Source organism: Oryctolagus cuniculus, chromosome 7, assembly GCF_051225735.1.
Source record: "Oryctolagus cuniculus isolate XC-2025 breed Fujian yellow rabbit chromosome 7, ASM5122573v1, whole genome shotgun sequence".
In the NCBI taxonomy this organism is placed as follows: domain Eukaryota; kingdom Metazoa; phylum Chordata; class Mammalia; order Lagomorpha; family Leporidae; genus Oryctolagus; species Oryctolagus cuniculus.
In genome coordinates, this window is record NC_142873.1 from 84340516 (window position 1) to 84357164 (window position 16649).

General features: G+C 41.7%; 1 long non-coding RNA gene across 7 annotated transcripts in view; it reads right to left on the reverse strand.

Moving 5' to 3' along the window:
* The window catches only part of LOC127489896 (uncharacterized), a 43614-nt gene extending 41641 nt beyond the window's left edge, over positions 1-1973 (reverse strand). For 4 of the 7 annotated variants that reach the window (XR_016237207.1, XR_016237200.1, XR_016237205.1 and 1 more), the window contains exon 1: positions 68-187. This is a non-coding gene — a long non-coding RNA (uncharacterized LOC127489896). Of the gene's footprint in view, positions 1-67; positions 188-439; positions 734-1875 lie in introns of those variants that run through there. The other 3 variants (XR_016237201.1, XR_016237202.1, XR_016237203.1) reach the window with 2 other exon arrangements.
* Positions 1974-16649: the final 14676 nt, after the last annotated feature.

The window sequence follows — 16649 nt, forward strand, 5'->3', positions numbered from 1 at the left end:
TCCCTGCGTCATGCACTCGGTTTGCTCTGTGCACCCACTGAAGTAAAAGATGACAGTAAATCTATACCTCCGCACGTCGAATTTAGACTCTGCCACTTCCTTTCTCCATCTCGCAGCCCGCCCTGTTCTTCCCACCCCTGTGACATTCCCTCTAACACCCCCGCGGGGAAGCACCCCCACTCCAGGGCCTCCTTCCGTAACCTGTAGATGGCTCCTCCTTCCTCCCTCCCTCCCCGCCCGCCTCCGCCCGCTCCAATCCTGCTGCGCTTCTGCTTACTCTCCTCCCCCCCCGTCGCCCTTGTCCACTTCACTCTGGGGAGGAAAGCTGAGTGGGCTCCGTGGCCGCCTCAGCTGCGTTCACGCGCCTCCTGACACCTCTAAAGACACTCTCACACCGTCCAGTTCAGTCAGGTGCGAGCTCTGTTCACACAGCACGTACCTTGGCTCCCAGGTCTTTTCTCCTGCTGCCACCTCGAATGACGTTTCTCCTTCCTTCCACCCATTAGAGTGGTGATACCCCCTTCAGCACCAGCTTAAATATCTCCTCCTCCAGGAAGCCTTCCTCCATGCTCTCTCCCTTTGAGTTCTTGCACCATTTTCATCATGAGTCTTTTCTTCTTCATCCTTTCGTGTCCCTAATGGCATCTGGCAATTTGTCACAGAGCATAATTGTCCAACACATTTTTATGAAGTCACAAGAAAGGCAAGTGATAGATTGATTCTAGTTTTGAACTGTTCAGGGAGGGGATTCCCTAGCTGCCCCTTCAGACTTACTTCCTTTCCCCCCAACTAAAGCGGAATACCCCCCTCCCCCCCAAGAAACTACAGGGTCAGAGGAATACATCTCCATCTTTCATTGGCAACAGTTGTGCAAAGTAGGCATTGAACTTGGTGGCAGCCCTGAGAACATTAACTAAGACAATAATAAATTAACACAATAGTCAACGCATAGCACCCTGATGCTTTCATGTATGAATTGGAATGTGAGCATTGAGATTTTCATTTCATGGTTGAAAAGTACATGAGTTGACCCAAATACTAATTTCTGCATTTCCATCATTTACATATCATGGGTCAGTAATCATTTCTTGCCTAAATGGCTTTCCAAATGAAAAGCTGTAATATTGTAATGGTTGATCATATTTACAAACATTGCATTGTGCCACGCACTTGGTACTCTGGCTTCGCAAACAAGCAGACTCCAGTGGCTGGAAGGGCAGGGGCGATGCCAGAGAGGTGTGCACAGCTCTCTGAGGAACAGTCATGGGTGCAGGAACCTCGAATCTTGCACCGGGACATCCCCCAAGACACCTCATTTCCCCAGTGTGCCCTTAGTGAGCAGGGGCCCCAGATGGGCCCTGCCTGTGTTAAAGTGTCCGCTCCCCTCTCCGAAGCCAAAAACTCTAGCTGCGTTGAAAATATGTTGTTGGGAGGCTGGAACTGCTGAGAAAGCCGAATGCGATACTAGGGAAGGGTAATGCAGCCTGATGTTTTTTATTACAGTTTGGAACAACATCAAGTGAAATGTCTAAGGTGATATTTTTGTCCCTCATTTTAATGCGAGTATAATACAAATCAGCTCACAACTTAGCCAGTCTTCCACTGTAGCCCAGCCTTGTCGCTGGGCCTCTGCACAATTTCCAGAGTGACCTGCACTTTAGGGATCTCGCTCATGTCATTGGGTACCGCATCTCTCAGAAATCAGTGTTGTTACAGGATGACAGAGCCATGGATTACACGGGGCGCTGGGGTCACAATTACTGCCTACCCCAGTGCGCAGGCTTAGCCCCACATCTGCCTCGGCTCTTTGGTTATAACTTGGGGTAGAGCCCCAGCAGCAAGCGCTGGTGGATAGAGTCACCCTTCTGCACTCACCCACAGCCACAGTGCGAGGTCCAGGTGTGCTCTGACCACAGCTGGGCTCTTGCTGCTGCAACTTTGGCACAACCGCTTAACAGGACACTAAAGAAAAAGTGTCACGGTCATTTATTAGCCTCTCCTGTGACTCCGCCTCTAGGACCAGAGAGCAGTGCAGTCTTCGTGTGACTTAGGAAGAGGCCCTTCCGCCACCCACTCTTTTCCTGATTTCCAGGGTGATGGACAGCAGAGTTGGCTAAGAGCTGCCCAGGTCGATTTCATACCGTAGTCTGTGAGCCTTAGGGTGGGGGCATACAGCCGGCAGCATGGGCTGGAGACCTGGTGGGGAGGGCTTTGGCTGTTAATGGAAACTCAGGCCTTCTGGAAAAAAAAGGTTACCTTTTTGAGGATGGATCACTTTTTGCTTTTTTTAATTTTCCGCCTGGCCCTTATGTTTTAAAAGGGCTAAGGCTGTGTGTGTGTGTTTGTGTGTGTGGAATAGGCAGAAGGGGAAGAGAGTGGAAAATGACTGTTATCATCCCAAAGTCCTTTCCCTCCGGCGGGCTGTAGCCCGGTTCATGAAACGCCACAACAAAGCGAGCTCACGCCTGTGTGCTTCTATCTCGCAGGGTTCCTGGGTGCCAGATGGGCACTGTGTGACTGCATGAGCGTGGATTATTTCATGTCCTACATCTGGGACTCCACATGGCTGCCCAGAGTGCCACAGGAGAGAGACACTGCCTTTGAGCTGGGGAGCCCACCTTCACCAGGGAGCCCTGTGGAGCAGGGGCATGAAGCTGGGTGTTGCATAGCAAAAGCTGAAAACACACACACACACACATACACACACACACACATACACACCAGGGCCATAGGGAAGCCTTTAGAATCCAGAACAAGACAGAAATAAGCAATGCCCTATAATATGTGTCAGCTGCCATTAAAAACAAAATAAAAGGGCAAAGAACAAATGAAAACAAACCACAAGCATTGACCTCAGGAGCGGTTTTGGGAATTAATCGTGTTTTGAATTTCAGCTTTGAAATTCTGTTTTGACCTCCTAGTCAAACACCTCTCGATAATGACTAGAGATGCAGAGCTTTGAACAATGGCAACGGCCTCAAAAGTGCCGGCAACATACCACCGCCTCTTGGCTTCTTAATGGCTGTATTTTAATTAACAGGATGGGGTGTGCAGGTGAGAAATGGTCGCCAGGACACTCCCTTATCAAAACTAAGTGTACTAAGGGGTGACACACCTAATGCCAACCACAGGAAGCCTGCGGACAGAGCTGCTGTCCAAACAGGAGGCCCATCCTGCTTTGAGGGTTACAGTTCAAACCCTCACTATCACGCCATTCCTTCCCGCTCCAAAAATCCTTACTCAAATCATTCGATTTGTCCTGCAGAGGAAAAAGAATTTTACAAGAATATGGGACTTAATGTTTAAAAAAAATCTAACAGTTGACTTAACTGTTTTGCATAAGATATTTACAAACCACAGCAGATTGGGGAGTGGGGGGGGATGCATTTTCATATCCTGCTTGGTTTAAAGCAGCAATTTTCTGCAAGGACAACAGAGAAAAAAACCCATGCTTTACACTGCTTATATTAATTACATTTTTTCATTACCCGTCATGTTTTCTGCAGGCTTGTGTATTATTACTGCAAAATGTAATGAAATAGAAAAGGAAAAAAGAATGGATTTCTGGGAAATTTTCCAATTCTTGAAATGCAATGTTAATTGAGAGCTATTTTTAGGGCTGCACCAATAGTGCAGGACCCAGTGCCATCAGTCCAAATGAGTCCAGTCCAGGTGCAGCCTCCCTGGTGACAGCCCCAGGTCTTTGCCGCTGGAGAGCTCAAAAACCTCCGTCTTTCTTAATGCCAAGTCTGCAGAAGGACACAGAAGGATCTGTGGATGAGCTACCCAGAATTTAATAAAAGAGAAGTGAGAGGAAATGAAGGAAGAGTCCCTATAAAGCCTGGATGCAGCGATGATCAGTGGTGGCTCCTGGCCCATCTTCAACCACCATCCCCCCCCCCACACACACACACAGAATCAAAGAAAACTCTCCAGTGTTTAGGAAAATGGTGACATGTAATGAAGTGGTTTCCAAGGCCCTTAAATGAGGAATCCAAAGAGTGCCCCCAGGATGCTGACCACCAGGACCGTCTGTCCGGAGTCCACTCCACCAGCTACACAGCTACAGGTCCTTAGTCTCGCATATGTCCTTCAAGGATCTGACAGTTTTCTGGGCACCAGGAACTGGTGGACTGGAAGAATATAACTTTTACTAAACAGACATAGGACATATTTCCTGTTGATTAGCCTGGATAAGTGAATCCATTGGCGCCTTCTTTAGCCCTTCTGGACCCCAGAATTCCTTTTCCCAAGGTAGCATTGCAACCACGCCTGCAAACGACAGAACAGATGCATGTTTACAGGAACCACATATTCTCTCAAGGAGTCTCTGAATGGCCTCAAGGAATTCAGAAACTCTGGACTCACTTGCAAATCCCCCCAATTCCAATGTCCCATAAAGCACTTCACGCCCTGCATGTATCCTAGATACCCCTGACCATTATACTCTTGAAGTGAATTCTTTAAAAAAAGATTTAAACAACCACTAGATGCCCCCAATTTGTATAATTCTTAGTATTGCTTCCGCTTTCCAAAAAGTAAACACAAATGCCCACAAAAACCATCAGGCCAAAACTGGCTTTATGCTAGCAGACTTAGAAATCTTTCTTACCTGGGGCGGTACTGTGGTGCAGCAGGTTAAGCTGCCATTGGCAATGCTGTCATCTCATGTGGGCGCTGGTTTGAGTCCCAGCTGCTCCACCTATTATCCAGCTCGCTGCTAATGTGCTTGGAAAAGCAGTGGAAGATGGCCCAAGTTCTTGGGCTCCTGTACCACATGGGAGACAGGGATGAAACTCCTGGCTTTCGCCTAGCCCAGCACTGGCTGCCGCAGCAATTTGGGGAGTGAACCTATGGATGGAAAAATGTGTGTGTGTGTGTTTGTGTGTGTGTGTGTGTGTCCTCCTTCTCTGTAACTCTGCCTTTCAGATCAATAAATCAATCTCTTAGAAAAATAGAAATGTGTCTCATGCCCATTGGTAAGGAATAGGAAAGAACAGAGGAAAAATACTTTCCAGCCCGTGGTCTTCTATGGGCTCTGAGGCGGTAGCTGTGCTTGCCTACCCCAGATGCCCTGGTGTTGCCCTTCTAGTCAGTGCTAAGGGCTTCATTTTGAAGCCAGCAGAGCGCCACTACTTCTGTGCAGTATTGTCATCCGACGTGAGGTGGCTGTCTGCCCTGATTGACACAGTTTTACGGGAAAAGTATGTGAAATTCCAAGATTCTAGAAGTTTCCTCCAGTAGCAAAGTCAGTTACAAGAGTAACTGATAAAAATCAATAGTAGGTAGAGCACAAAGGCAAAATGGAAATGGAACATGAGAATTGAAAGTTCATAGGTAAAGTGAGACATACGAGTATCTATTACCCCATCGCCTGAATTCAAATTGAGAAGATTAACCCAGCTAGTCCCTGCCTCGCCCGGCCCACATTCAGTGACATTTAAGGCTAGGTTAACCAGCTCGTAAGTATTTGTGGCTTGTATCTGCTCCTCATCTCTGTGATAACAACAGGCAATCTTTTAATTAGCCCCTGGTTTGCTCCCCTTCTTTTACACCTGCTGCTCCGGATTTTGCCTCTTTGAACTTCTGAGGTAGCTTCAATTGGCAAAAAGCTAATTTGCATGCCCTTAATACATAGAACATGGCCCTGGAAAATGCAGTTCATTCTGAGTCCTAGCTGAGACAGTCTTTCCAATGACTGCCCCGACCCGACCCTTACCACCACACTTCCTCCCATCTGCATCTGCCTGGGGACGACCCAGTTTTCTTTGATTGCAATCCATGCCCACCCCCACCCCCACCACCAGGACAGACTGAAATGTCTGACTAGCTAGCGGACTGAATGGTTTCACAAGGATTGTTTACAAAATATATAGGGACGGATATGTAGCCGAGAAGTCGAAACACTGGCTGGGATGCCTACATCACACATCAGAGGGTTTGGGTTCAGTATCCAGCTCCAGCTCCTGACTTCAACTTCCTGCTAATGCACATCCTGGGAGGCTCGAAAGGGAAACCTGGATTGAGTCTCTAGCTCCCGACTTCAGCACAACCTAATCCTGGCTGTTGTGGGCATTCGAGGAAAGAACCAGCTGATGGGAGCTCTCTCTGCCTCCAGACACAGTGCCCTTCCCCCCAGCTCCATGTGTGGGTATGTGTGTGCCTCTTCCTCACTCTCAAAGGAATACATACATACACACACACACACACATTAGGGGTCTTCAAAAAGATCATGGAAATGTGTACCATGAAAAACTATGCATGAATCTCAATATTTTTTGCATCAAAATAAATTTATCTTTTAATTCCATTTGTCCACAAACTTTTTGAAGTACCTTCACAAATATCACAAAGTACTAAAAGTACAGACAAAACAGATAACATAATGAGGATTTATAATAAAATGTCTGAGTCTCCCACCTCTTTCTTCCCCATCCCCAGTCCCTCTCTCCACAGGAATAATTTTTAATATTTTTATTTATCTATTTTGTAATATTCTGGTACATAATTCTAACAGAGTTCTATCTCTATTTCTTTTTTTATCAATTGTAAACAATGACTATACACTCCCTGCTATGAATGATATTTAATTCCCCTACAGTTCCTCCTTCCACTTCACCTACTTTCTCTTTCCAAGCTATATATATATATAGCTTAGGTTCTTTTATTTGTTACATGTATATGCTAAGCAAAATATCCAACTCCATTTCTTGTTTCAGCAAATTTATATACTCCTATATTGGATAAAGATATTGTTGTCCATATCTTCCCAACTTCCTCCACACCTCCATTCAACATCCTGTCAAGTCTGTTTATATATTTACATTGTTAGAATTGTTAACATTTATGTTCCTTTCTATAATCATAATTAAGCCTCCTGTGGGTTTGCCTAGAGACTGAGTCTAACAGTGAGTAAACCTAAAATCAGAGTTCATATGATGATACCTCATACCTTCACCTGTGGACCCATCTTTCCTTCCTGGGACATCCACTCAGGTGTGTTCTAACCTCTGCTCCCAGACACACAGCTTGCTTCTTATCTGCTTCCCAACCATCACGCAGAGATTTCCATTTCTGCTCTTCTACACCGTACCCCAAGACTTCCTCTTTGAAGCTGTTCTCCATTTTGCTGAAGCTCACCCTCAATGATAAACTATAGTTTATTACATGTATGATATGTTTTCCTTCTCTATTTGACTGGTGGTTTGGCTGGGTATAGAATTATAGTGTCAAAATAATTTTCCCTCAAATTTTTGAAGGCATCATTCCATTGTCTTCGAGCATCCAGTGTGGCTGATGAGAAGTCAAAAGATATTTTACCCCAGGGGGTATCTATTGTGTTTTTTCTTTCTTTGTAGAATATTTTAGCAGTTTTGCTCTTTCCCTGGTACTCTAAAATGTCTTAGGAGTGTGTCTTGTGTGGACAAAATTTGCTTTTAAAGAATTTTAATAGACCAAAATTGTGCTTTGGAAATTTATATTTATTAAATAAAAGTTTTTAAAAAACAATCAACAAAAAAAGAATTTTAATAGAAACATCTGCTTGTTTCTGTCTTCTCTATTAAAAGTTAGAAAGTAGAAGACATGCTTTAGTTTCCCTAATAGGAAGTAATAAATCATAAAGACATGCTAACATCATTTCCTCTTATCTGACAAATTGACTTTTTATAGACTTATTTTATTTATTTAAAAGACAGAGTGACAGAAAGAATGGGAAAGAGAGGGAGAGAAAAAGACATCTCCCATCCTCTGGTTCACTCCTCAAATGACTACAATGGCTAGGGTTGAGCCAAGCCAAAGCCAAGAGTCCAGAATTCCAGCCAGGTCTCCCACATGGGTGGTGGGGGCTCAAGAATTTGGACATAAGCAGAGAGCTGTATCTGAAGCAGAGCAACTGGGATCCAAATCAGTGTTTTGATATGGGATGCCAGCATTGCAAACAGTAGATTAACTCACTACACTACAACACAGGCCCATTAAAATCGGCTTCATCAGTTGGGTGCTAGTCCTCTGCCTGCAGCACTGATGTCCTATTTGGGCACCAATTTGTGTCCCAGCTGCTCCGTTCCCAATCCAGCTCTCTGCTAATGGCCTGGGAAAGTAGTGGAAGATGGCACAGGTTCTTGGGTCCCAGCACCCCATGGGAGACCCAGAGCAAGCTCCTGGCTCCTGGCTCTGGATCAGCTCAGCTCCAACTGTTGTGGCCATTGGCGAGTGAGCCAGCAGATGGAAGACCTTTCTTTCTGTCTCCCCCTCTCTCTGTTTGTACCTCTCAAATAAATAAAATCTTTTTTTAAAAAAAAAGAAATTGACTTCACAGGTGGCATTCAAATATTTGTAACCAAGTTAATAAACACATCCCCTTAGGACAATGTCAAAGCACTAATGTTAGAGCTCAGGGAGGAAAAAGGCCTCCAAAGGCTATGAATATGAAAGTTGCCCATACCTCATTCATCAGCTAGAGGCGGCTACATGAAGAGGAAAGAGAATGTCCAATTTTTTTCCTGTTATCCTTCATTTAATAAAAATCAAAAATATTTAACATTTTAAGAAAGTGATGAATGTAATCAAAAGAATTTAAGAAAGAGTTCAAAGAAGTGCTTCCTTGAGTAGATTTTGCATGGGTACTTTGCCATGTATCAAACAGGCCTGGATTTTAGAACATAAATACCTGCAGGACTGCTTTGTTCCTGCCATTTTCAAGCTCTATGAGACTTGAACAAATTGCCTAAACTCAACGAGGGATAGTTTCCTTCCTCATTTACCTCCAGCTCTGTTGCTTATCAAGATTCTGTGTCCAGTGGATCATGACAAGGTACAATGGATGCATTTTTATACTTAATAGGATATTAAACTGGAAGTTCTGACTGATGCATGAAGACACAGGAAATGCTAGACCATATGTAGAATTTCCAAAAAGAGAAACACAGAAGAGCAAGTTTCATAATCCTTGAAGTCTGTCACTCACATTGAAGACGTAAAAAGTCCAGAAAGAAGAAATCAAGGATGTATTCTGTGAGGTTTTTAGAAAGGAGCCGCTGGGATTCTGGGACTCCCATCCTCAAGGAAGCTCAGTAGAGTCCTTGAGATCTTAACCCAAATTTCCTACTGTTATGAATTTGATGAAGAACGTGCAAGATCATTTTATAAGGGCTCTAAGAAGATGGCATCATAGACTAAGTAAACACGAGAATGGTCTCCTAATTAAAACGTAGCTATCTTGAATTCCCTCCTTACGTATGTATTTCTATTCTGTTCAGAGTGAACTTCATGATTCTACATTCACAATACACCTTCAACAGTTCTAAACTCTAACTAATTAAAAAATAGTAGCTGCTGGAGTTCCAAGATGGTGGAGTAGGGAGGGAGCTTACTGCTCTAGTCCAGGAGAAGATAGTTTAAAAAAAGTGGAGACAGTGCAGTCTCAGGGAAGAGTGAGGGAGAAAACGGCAGAGAAAACTTTACACAAATTAGAGGAACACCATGAACCTACATGGAGGGTAGGGACGCCCACAACTCAGCTGAGAGCCTACACACCAGCACTGGACAATGAGGTGAGATCACACCACAGCAGCCCAAGCCACTGTCACTCAAGGTGCAGGAAGAGCCTAGAGGGAACCCAGCTTGGAGCCCCATGGGGAATAGTGTACCTGCTAAACTAGAGGAGAGAGAAAAAAAAAGGAAGGACATGTTTCCAGCTCCCCAATCACTTTACAATGACGTCCTATAACAAGCTGATAGAGCAGGTGCCATTTTGGACATACATAAGAGCTGCCCCAGCTGGTGTCCATGCCCAGCAATCAACTGCGTGGGGAATCCCAACGCTGGTGGGGAGAACTAACAGGGGGCTGGGAGCTCATGACTGTGGGAGGCTTCTGTGCTGGGATTATAAAAAAAAAAATTGTAGCTGTGTGGAAGGACTCATGGTGTGGCTGGGACTTGGGGTAGTCACAGTGAGAGACTCCACACACTCAGGACTTCCTGGTTACCTGGTGAGGGACATAGCTGGGAATCTGAATTTACACTGAGGACTGCACAGATCCTTTGTGTGGTTCTTGGGGCAGAGCTAGCAACCCACTGGGGCTAGCGGTCAGGCATTGTTCTCCTTTGAGGAGAAGAGCTCAGTGGAGCAGAATAAAATTCTCTTCTGATTAAAAACAAAAGAGAGTAGATTTACCATGGCAAACCTGGGTGTGTCACCTTAGACACACCCTTCACCTTGGAGAACTGAACAGAGCTCCCTGGCCACACCCACTACAAGCCTCTAGATATTCACTGAAAGCAGATACTCCACTTCCCTAAAGAGTCATAGTACAAACATAAAAGCTTCCAAAGCAAAAGAAAAAAAAGAAGAAGAAACCAATAAGTAGCTCCACAAATGCTGAAAAACAAACATACCAATTCAAGAAACAAGAATAAGGAAGAAAAAAAAAAAGAACACAACACTTCAATACAAGACTGTGAAAATGATGAGATGGAATAAATGCAAGAAATGGAATTCAAAAAGTTGATCATAAGATTACATAGAAGTAATCAGAAGTCAATGCACAAACTACTGAAATCCATACAGGACATGAAACTTTCTCCCATGAAACTGAGATCTTAAAGAGAAATCAAAATGAAATGAAAAATTCAATAGAACAAATAAAAATGCAGGGGAAAGCCTTAACAACAGAATCAGTAAAGCAAAAGAAAGAATTTTGGACTTAAAAGACAAAGCACAGGAAATTATACAAACAAAACACAAGAAGAAATTAGAAAACTAAAAAACACTGTTGGGAATCTACAGGATACTATCAAATGACCCAGCATACGGGTTCTAGGAGTTCCTGAAGGCGTGGAAAGAGAAAGTATTAAAAGACATTTTTAGTGAAATAATAACAGAAAAGTTCCCTAATTTGGAGAAAGAAAGGGATATCCAAGTACAGGAAGCACATAGAACTCCTAATAGACATGACCAGAAAATATTTTCATCATGACACACTGTAATCAAACTCACCACAGAAAAACATAAAGAAAAGGTTTTAAAATGTGCATGAGAGAAATGCCAGATTATTTTCAGAGGATCTCCAATTAGACTCACAGCTGACTTCTCATCAGAAACCATGTAGGCTACAAGAGAATGGGGAGCTATATTCAAACTCATAAGAGAAAAAACTGTTAACCCAAAATACTATACCCTGCAAAGCTCTCATTCATTAACAAAAGTGAAATAAAGATCTTTCATAACAAACAGAAATGGAAAGAATTTCTAACCACACATGCAGCCCTACAAAATATGCTTAAGGATGTGCTGCACACAAAAACATAGAAGCATGGTCATCACTAAAAAAGAAGGTAAAGGAAGAAAACCTCTCAGTAAAAGTTCAAAGGAAATTCAAAGTAAAAAATGGTAATGTTTTTGGGAAAATGGCAGGGCAAAGTCATTACTTATCAATGGTCACCTTGAATGTAAATGGCCTCAACTCTTCAGTTCAAAACCACAGACTGGCTGAATGGATTAAAAACAATGCATCTATTTACTGCTTCCAAGAAACACATCTAACCAACAAAGATGCATGTAGACAGAAAGTGAAAGGATGGAAAAAGATATTCCATGCCAACAGAAACCAAAGAAGAGCTGGTATAGCCATCCTAATACCAGACAAAATAGACTTTAACACAAAAACTGTTAGACAAAGAAGGGCACTATGTAGTGATTAAGGGATAAATTCAACAGGAAGATGTAACTAGTAGAAGTGTATATGCACTGGGGCTGGCACTGTGGTGTAGCAGATAAAGCTACCGCTTGCAGTACTGGCATCCCATATGGGCGCTGGTTCAAGTCTTGGCTGCTCCACTCCTGATCCAGCTCTCAGCTATGGTCTGGGAAAGCAGTAGATGATGGCCCAAGTCCTTGGGCCCCTGCACCCGTGTGGGAGACCCAGAAGAAGCTCCTGGCTCCTGGCTTCAGATGGGCACATCTCCAGCCATTGCAGCCATCTGGGGAGTGAAACAGCGGATGGAAGACCTTTCTCTCTCTCTCTCTTCCTCTCTTTCTCTCTCTGTGTAATTATGACTTTCAAATAAATAAATAATTCTTTAAAAAATAAATTTATATGTACCTAATTAAAGGGCCCTGGGCTATTTAAAGGAAATGTTAAAGTATCTAAAAGGAGACAGACTACAATACAACAATAATAGAGACTTCAATACACCACTTTCAGCAATGGACACAGCAATCAGACAGAAAATCAGCAAGGAAACAGTAGATTTAATCAGTACTATAGACCAAATGGACCGAATAGATATCTACAGAATTTTTCATCCTACAATGGAAGAATACACATTCCTCTCACCAATGCATGGAATTTTCTCTAGGATTCACCACATACTAATCCACAAAGCAAGTCTCAGAAAATTCAAAAAAATCAAAATCATCCATGCATCATCTCAGACCACAATGGAGTGAAGGTGTAAATAAGCAATTTAGGAATCTCTAGAACATATGCAAACATATGGAGACTGAACAACATGCTCCCGAATGAACAGTGGGTCACAGAAGAAATCAAAAGAGAAATCAAAAAAATTCTAGAAACAAATGAAGACAAAAACACAACATACAGCAAAAGCAGTGTTAAGAGGAAAGTTTATAGCAACTGGTGCCTACATCAAGAAATTGGAAAGATACCAAATAAATGAGTTATCAATGCATCTCAAGGATTTAGAAAAAGAACAGCAAACCAAACCCAAAACTAGCAGGAGAAAAGAAATAATAAAAATTAGAAAAGAAATCAACAAAATTGAATCCATAAAAACAATATAAAGGATCAGCAAAATAAAGAGCTTATTTTTCAAAAAAATAAACAAAACTGACACACCATTGGCCCAACTAACCCCCCAAAAAATGGAGAAGATCCAAATCAATACAAGTAAATACAGAAAAGGAAATGTAACAACAGACATCACAGAAATAAAAAGTATCATCAGAAATTACTACAAAGAGCTATATGCCAACAAAACTGGGAAAACTAGAAGAAATGGATGGATTCCTGGACACATACAACCTACCTAAATTGAGCCATGGAGATACAGAAAACCTAAACAGACCCATAACCAGACAGAAATTGAATCAGTAATAAAGGCCCTCCCCACAAAGAAAAGCCCAGGACGAAATGGCTTCATTGCTGAATTCTACCAGATATCTAAAGAACTAACTCCTACTCCTCTCAAGTTATTCAAAACAATTGAAAGGGAGGGCATCCACCCAAATTCTATGAAGCCAGCATCACCTTAATTCCTAAACCTGAAAAAGATGCAACAAAAAAAGAGAATTACAGACCAGTTTCCCTGATGAACACAGAAGCAAAAATCCTCAACAAAACTTTAGCCAATCAAATCCTACAACACATCAGAAAGATCATCCACCCAGTCCAAGTGGAATTCACCCCTGGTATTCAGGGATGGTTCAACATTCACAAACCAATCAATTAATATACCACATTAACAAACTCCTGAAGAAAAACCATATGATTATCTCAATAGATGCAGAGAAAGCATTTGATAAAATACAACACTCTTTCATTTTGAAAACTCTAAGCAAATTGGGTATAGAAGGAACATTCCTTAACACAATCAACACAATTTATGACAAATCCACTGCCAGCATTTTATTGAATGGGGAAAAGTTGGAAGTATTCCCACTGAGATCCAGTACCAGACAGAGATGCCCACTCTCACTATTGCTATTCAATATAGTACTGGAAGTTTTAGCAAGAGCCATTAGGCAAGAAAAAGAAATCAAAGGGATACAAATTGGGAAGGAGGAAGTCAAACTATCCCTATTTGCAGATGACATGATTCTACATATAGGGGATCCAAAAGACTCCACTAAGAGACTATTGGAACTCATAGAAGAGTTTGGTACAGTAGCAGGATATAAAGCCCATACATAATAATCAATAGCCTTTGTATATACAGACAATGCCAAGGCTTAGATTGAGCTTCTAAGATCAATCTTATTCACAATAGTTACAAAAAAATCAAATACCTTGAAATAAATTTAACCAAGGATGTAAAAAATCTCTATGATGAGAATTACAAAACATTAAAGAAAGAAGTAGAAGAAGATATAAAAAAAAGGAATAATCTTCCATGTTCATGGATTGGAAGAATCAATATCATCAAAATGTCCATTCTTTCAAAAGCAATTTACAGATTCAATGCAATACCAATCAAAACACCAAAGACATTCTTCTCAAAACTAGAAAAAATGATGCTGAAATTCATATGCAGTCACAGGAGACCTTGAATAGCTAAATCAATCTAATACAACAAAAACGAAGCCAGAGGTATCACAATACCAGATTCCAAGACACACTACAGGGAAATTATAATCAAAACAACCTGGTACTGATACAAAAACAGATGGATAGACCAATGAAACAGAATAGAAACAACAAAAATCAATCCAAGCATCTACAACCAACTTATATTTGACAAAGGAGCTAAAGCCAATCCCTGGAGCAAGGACAGTCTCTTCAACATATGGTGCTGGGAAAACTGGATTTCCACATGCAGAAGTATGCAGAAAGACCCCTACCTTACACCTTACACAAAAATCCACTCAAAATGTATTAAAGATCTAAACCTACGGCCTGATACCTTCAAATTATTAGAGAACACTGGGGAAACCCTGCAAGACATTGGCACAAGAAAACAGTTTTGGAAAAGACCCCAGAGGCACAGGAATCAAAGCCAAGATTAGTAAATGGGATTACATCAAATTAAGAAGTTTATGTACAGCAAAAGAAACACACAGGAAAGTGAAGAGGCAACAGAAAGCATTGGAGAAATGATTTGCAAACTATGCTACTGATAAAGGATTAATAACTAGAATATAAAGAGATAAAGAAACTCCACAACAAAAAAACAAACACCCAGTTAAGAGTTGGGCAAAGGACTTAAACAGACATTTTTCAAAAGAGGAAATCCAAATGGCCAACAGACACATGAAAGAATGTTCAGGATCCTCGCTGTCAGGGAAATGCAAATCAAAACCACAATGATATTTCCCCTCACCTCAGTTAGAATGGCTTTCATACAGAAATCAACAAACAACAGATGGTGGTGAGGATGCAGGGGAAAAGGTACCCTAATCCACTGTTGGTGGGAATATAAACTAGAAAAGCCACTATGGAAGACAGTATGGAGATACCTCAAAAATCTGAATATAGACCTACCATATGACCCAGCCATTCCACTCCTGGGAATTTACCCAAGGGAAATTTAATCAGTAAGCCAAAGAGCTATCTGCACCTCCATGTTTATTGCAGCTCAATTCACAATAGCTAAGCCATAGAATCAACCTGAATGCCCATCAACTGAAGACTGGATAAAGAAATTATGGGATATGTACACTATACAATACTACACAGCAGTAAAAAAAAATGAAATCTAGTCATTTGCAACAAAATGGATAAATCTGGAAATCATACTTATTGAAATAAACCAGTCCCAAATGGACAAATACCATATGTTCTCCCTGATATGTGATAACTAATAGAACACCTAAAACGAAATCTATAGGTGTGAAATTGACACTTCGAGAAGGGATGACTTAAGCTGCCCCTGTCTTGACTGTCAAGGAATGGTTTTGTTTTTCTTGTTTTTTCATTTTTTTTTCACACTATATGTTGAACTCTTTACTTAACATAGAGTTAATCATATGTGTATAAAGTCAGTTAAAAATAGATCTCAGTAAAAAACAAGAGTTGCAATAAGAGAGGGAGGAGGACATCTGTAACTGTAAAGCTGTATAGTTCTGCACTCATTCTATGGATTTACTTCTAAGGGTACAGTTTAAAAACTTGTCATGGGACTCCAAATCACATTAAGCTTGGTGGTAAAAATGCCATTTTAGTTTTCAAAGTGATCATGGCAAGTGTTAAAGTGAACATAAAGATAGGATTAAGTGTTATAGTGATCATATAAATAGGATCAAGTGTCTGGTAATAATAATAGAATTAAAAAGGAGAGAATGTTCCAACATGGCAAGCAGTCCACACAGCCAACACATAGAATGACAATCGTTTTAAGTAACACTGTGACCACAGAATCAGCCCGTGAGGCTTCCTGTTCTGGCTGAAAAGCCCGTGAGAGCATTTCAGGCATGGAAAACCAAGACAATGAGGCAAAAAGTGTTCTACATGAAGGATCTCTGTGAGATCCCAGCAGAAAGAAGTGGCCATCAAAGAAGGATGTACTTTTCTCTGAAAGCAGGAGAGAATTCACTTTGCTTATGGCCTTGTCCAAATACTGATGGAGTTTGTGGATTCAAAAGGCTTCCATAGCCTAGGCTGCTCATATCAAGAGCCTCGGATGGTCACTGACGTCATATTTAAGAGTGCTAACTGTTAACAGCAGGACTCACTATGTGGTAACTCCCCATGCAAGACCTCTGTCCTCAATGAGTTGTATTATGAGAGTTAACTGTAGAACTAGTTCTCAAACAGCTGTGTGTGTGTGTGTGTGTGTGTGTGTGTGTGCAAACTGTTGAAATCTTTACTTAGTATAGATTTAGTCTTCGGTGTACAAAGTTAATTGAAAATGCATCTTAATGGAGAATGGGACAGGGAATGGGAGAGGGAGGAGGAGGAGTGTTAGGAGTG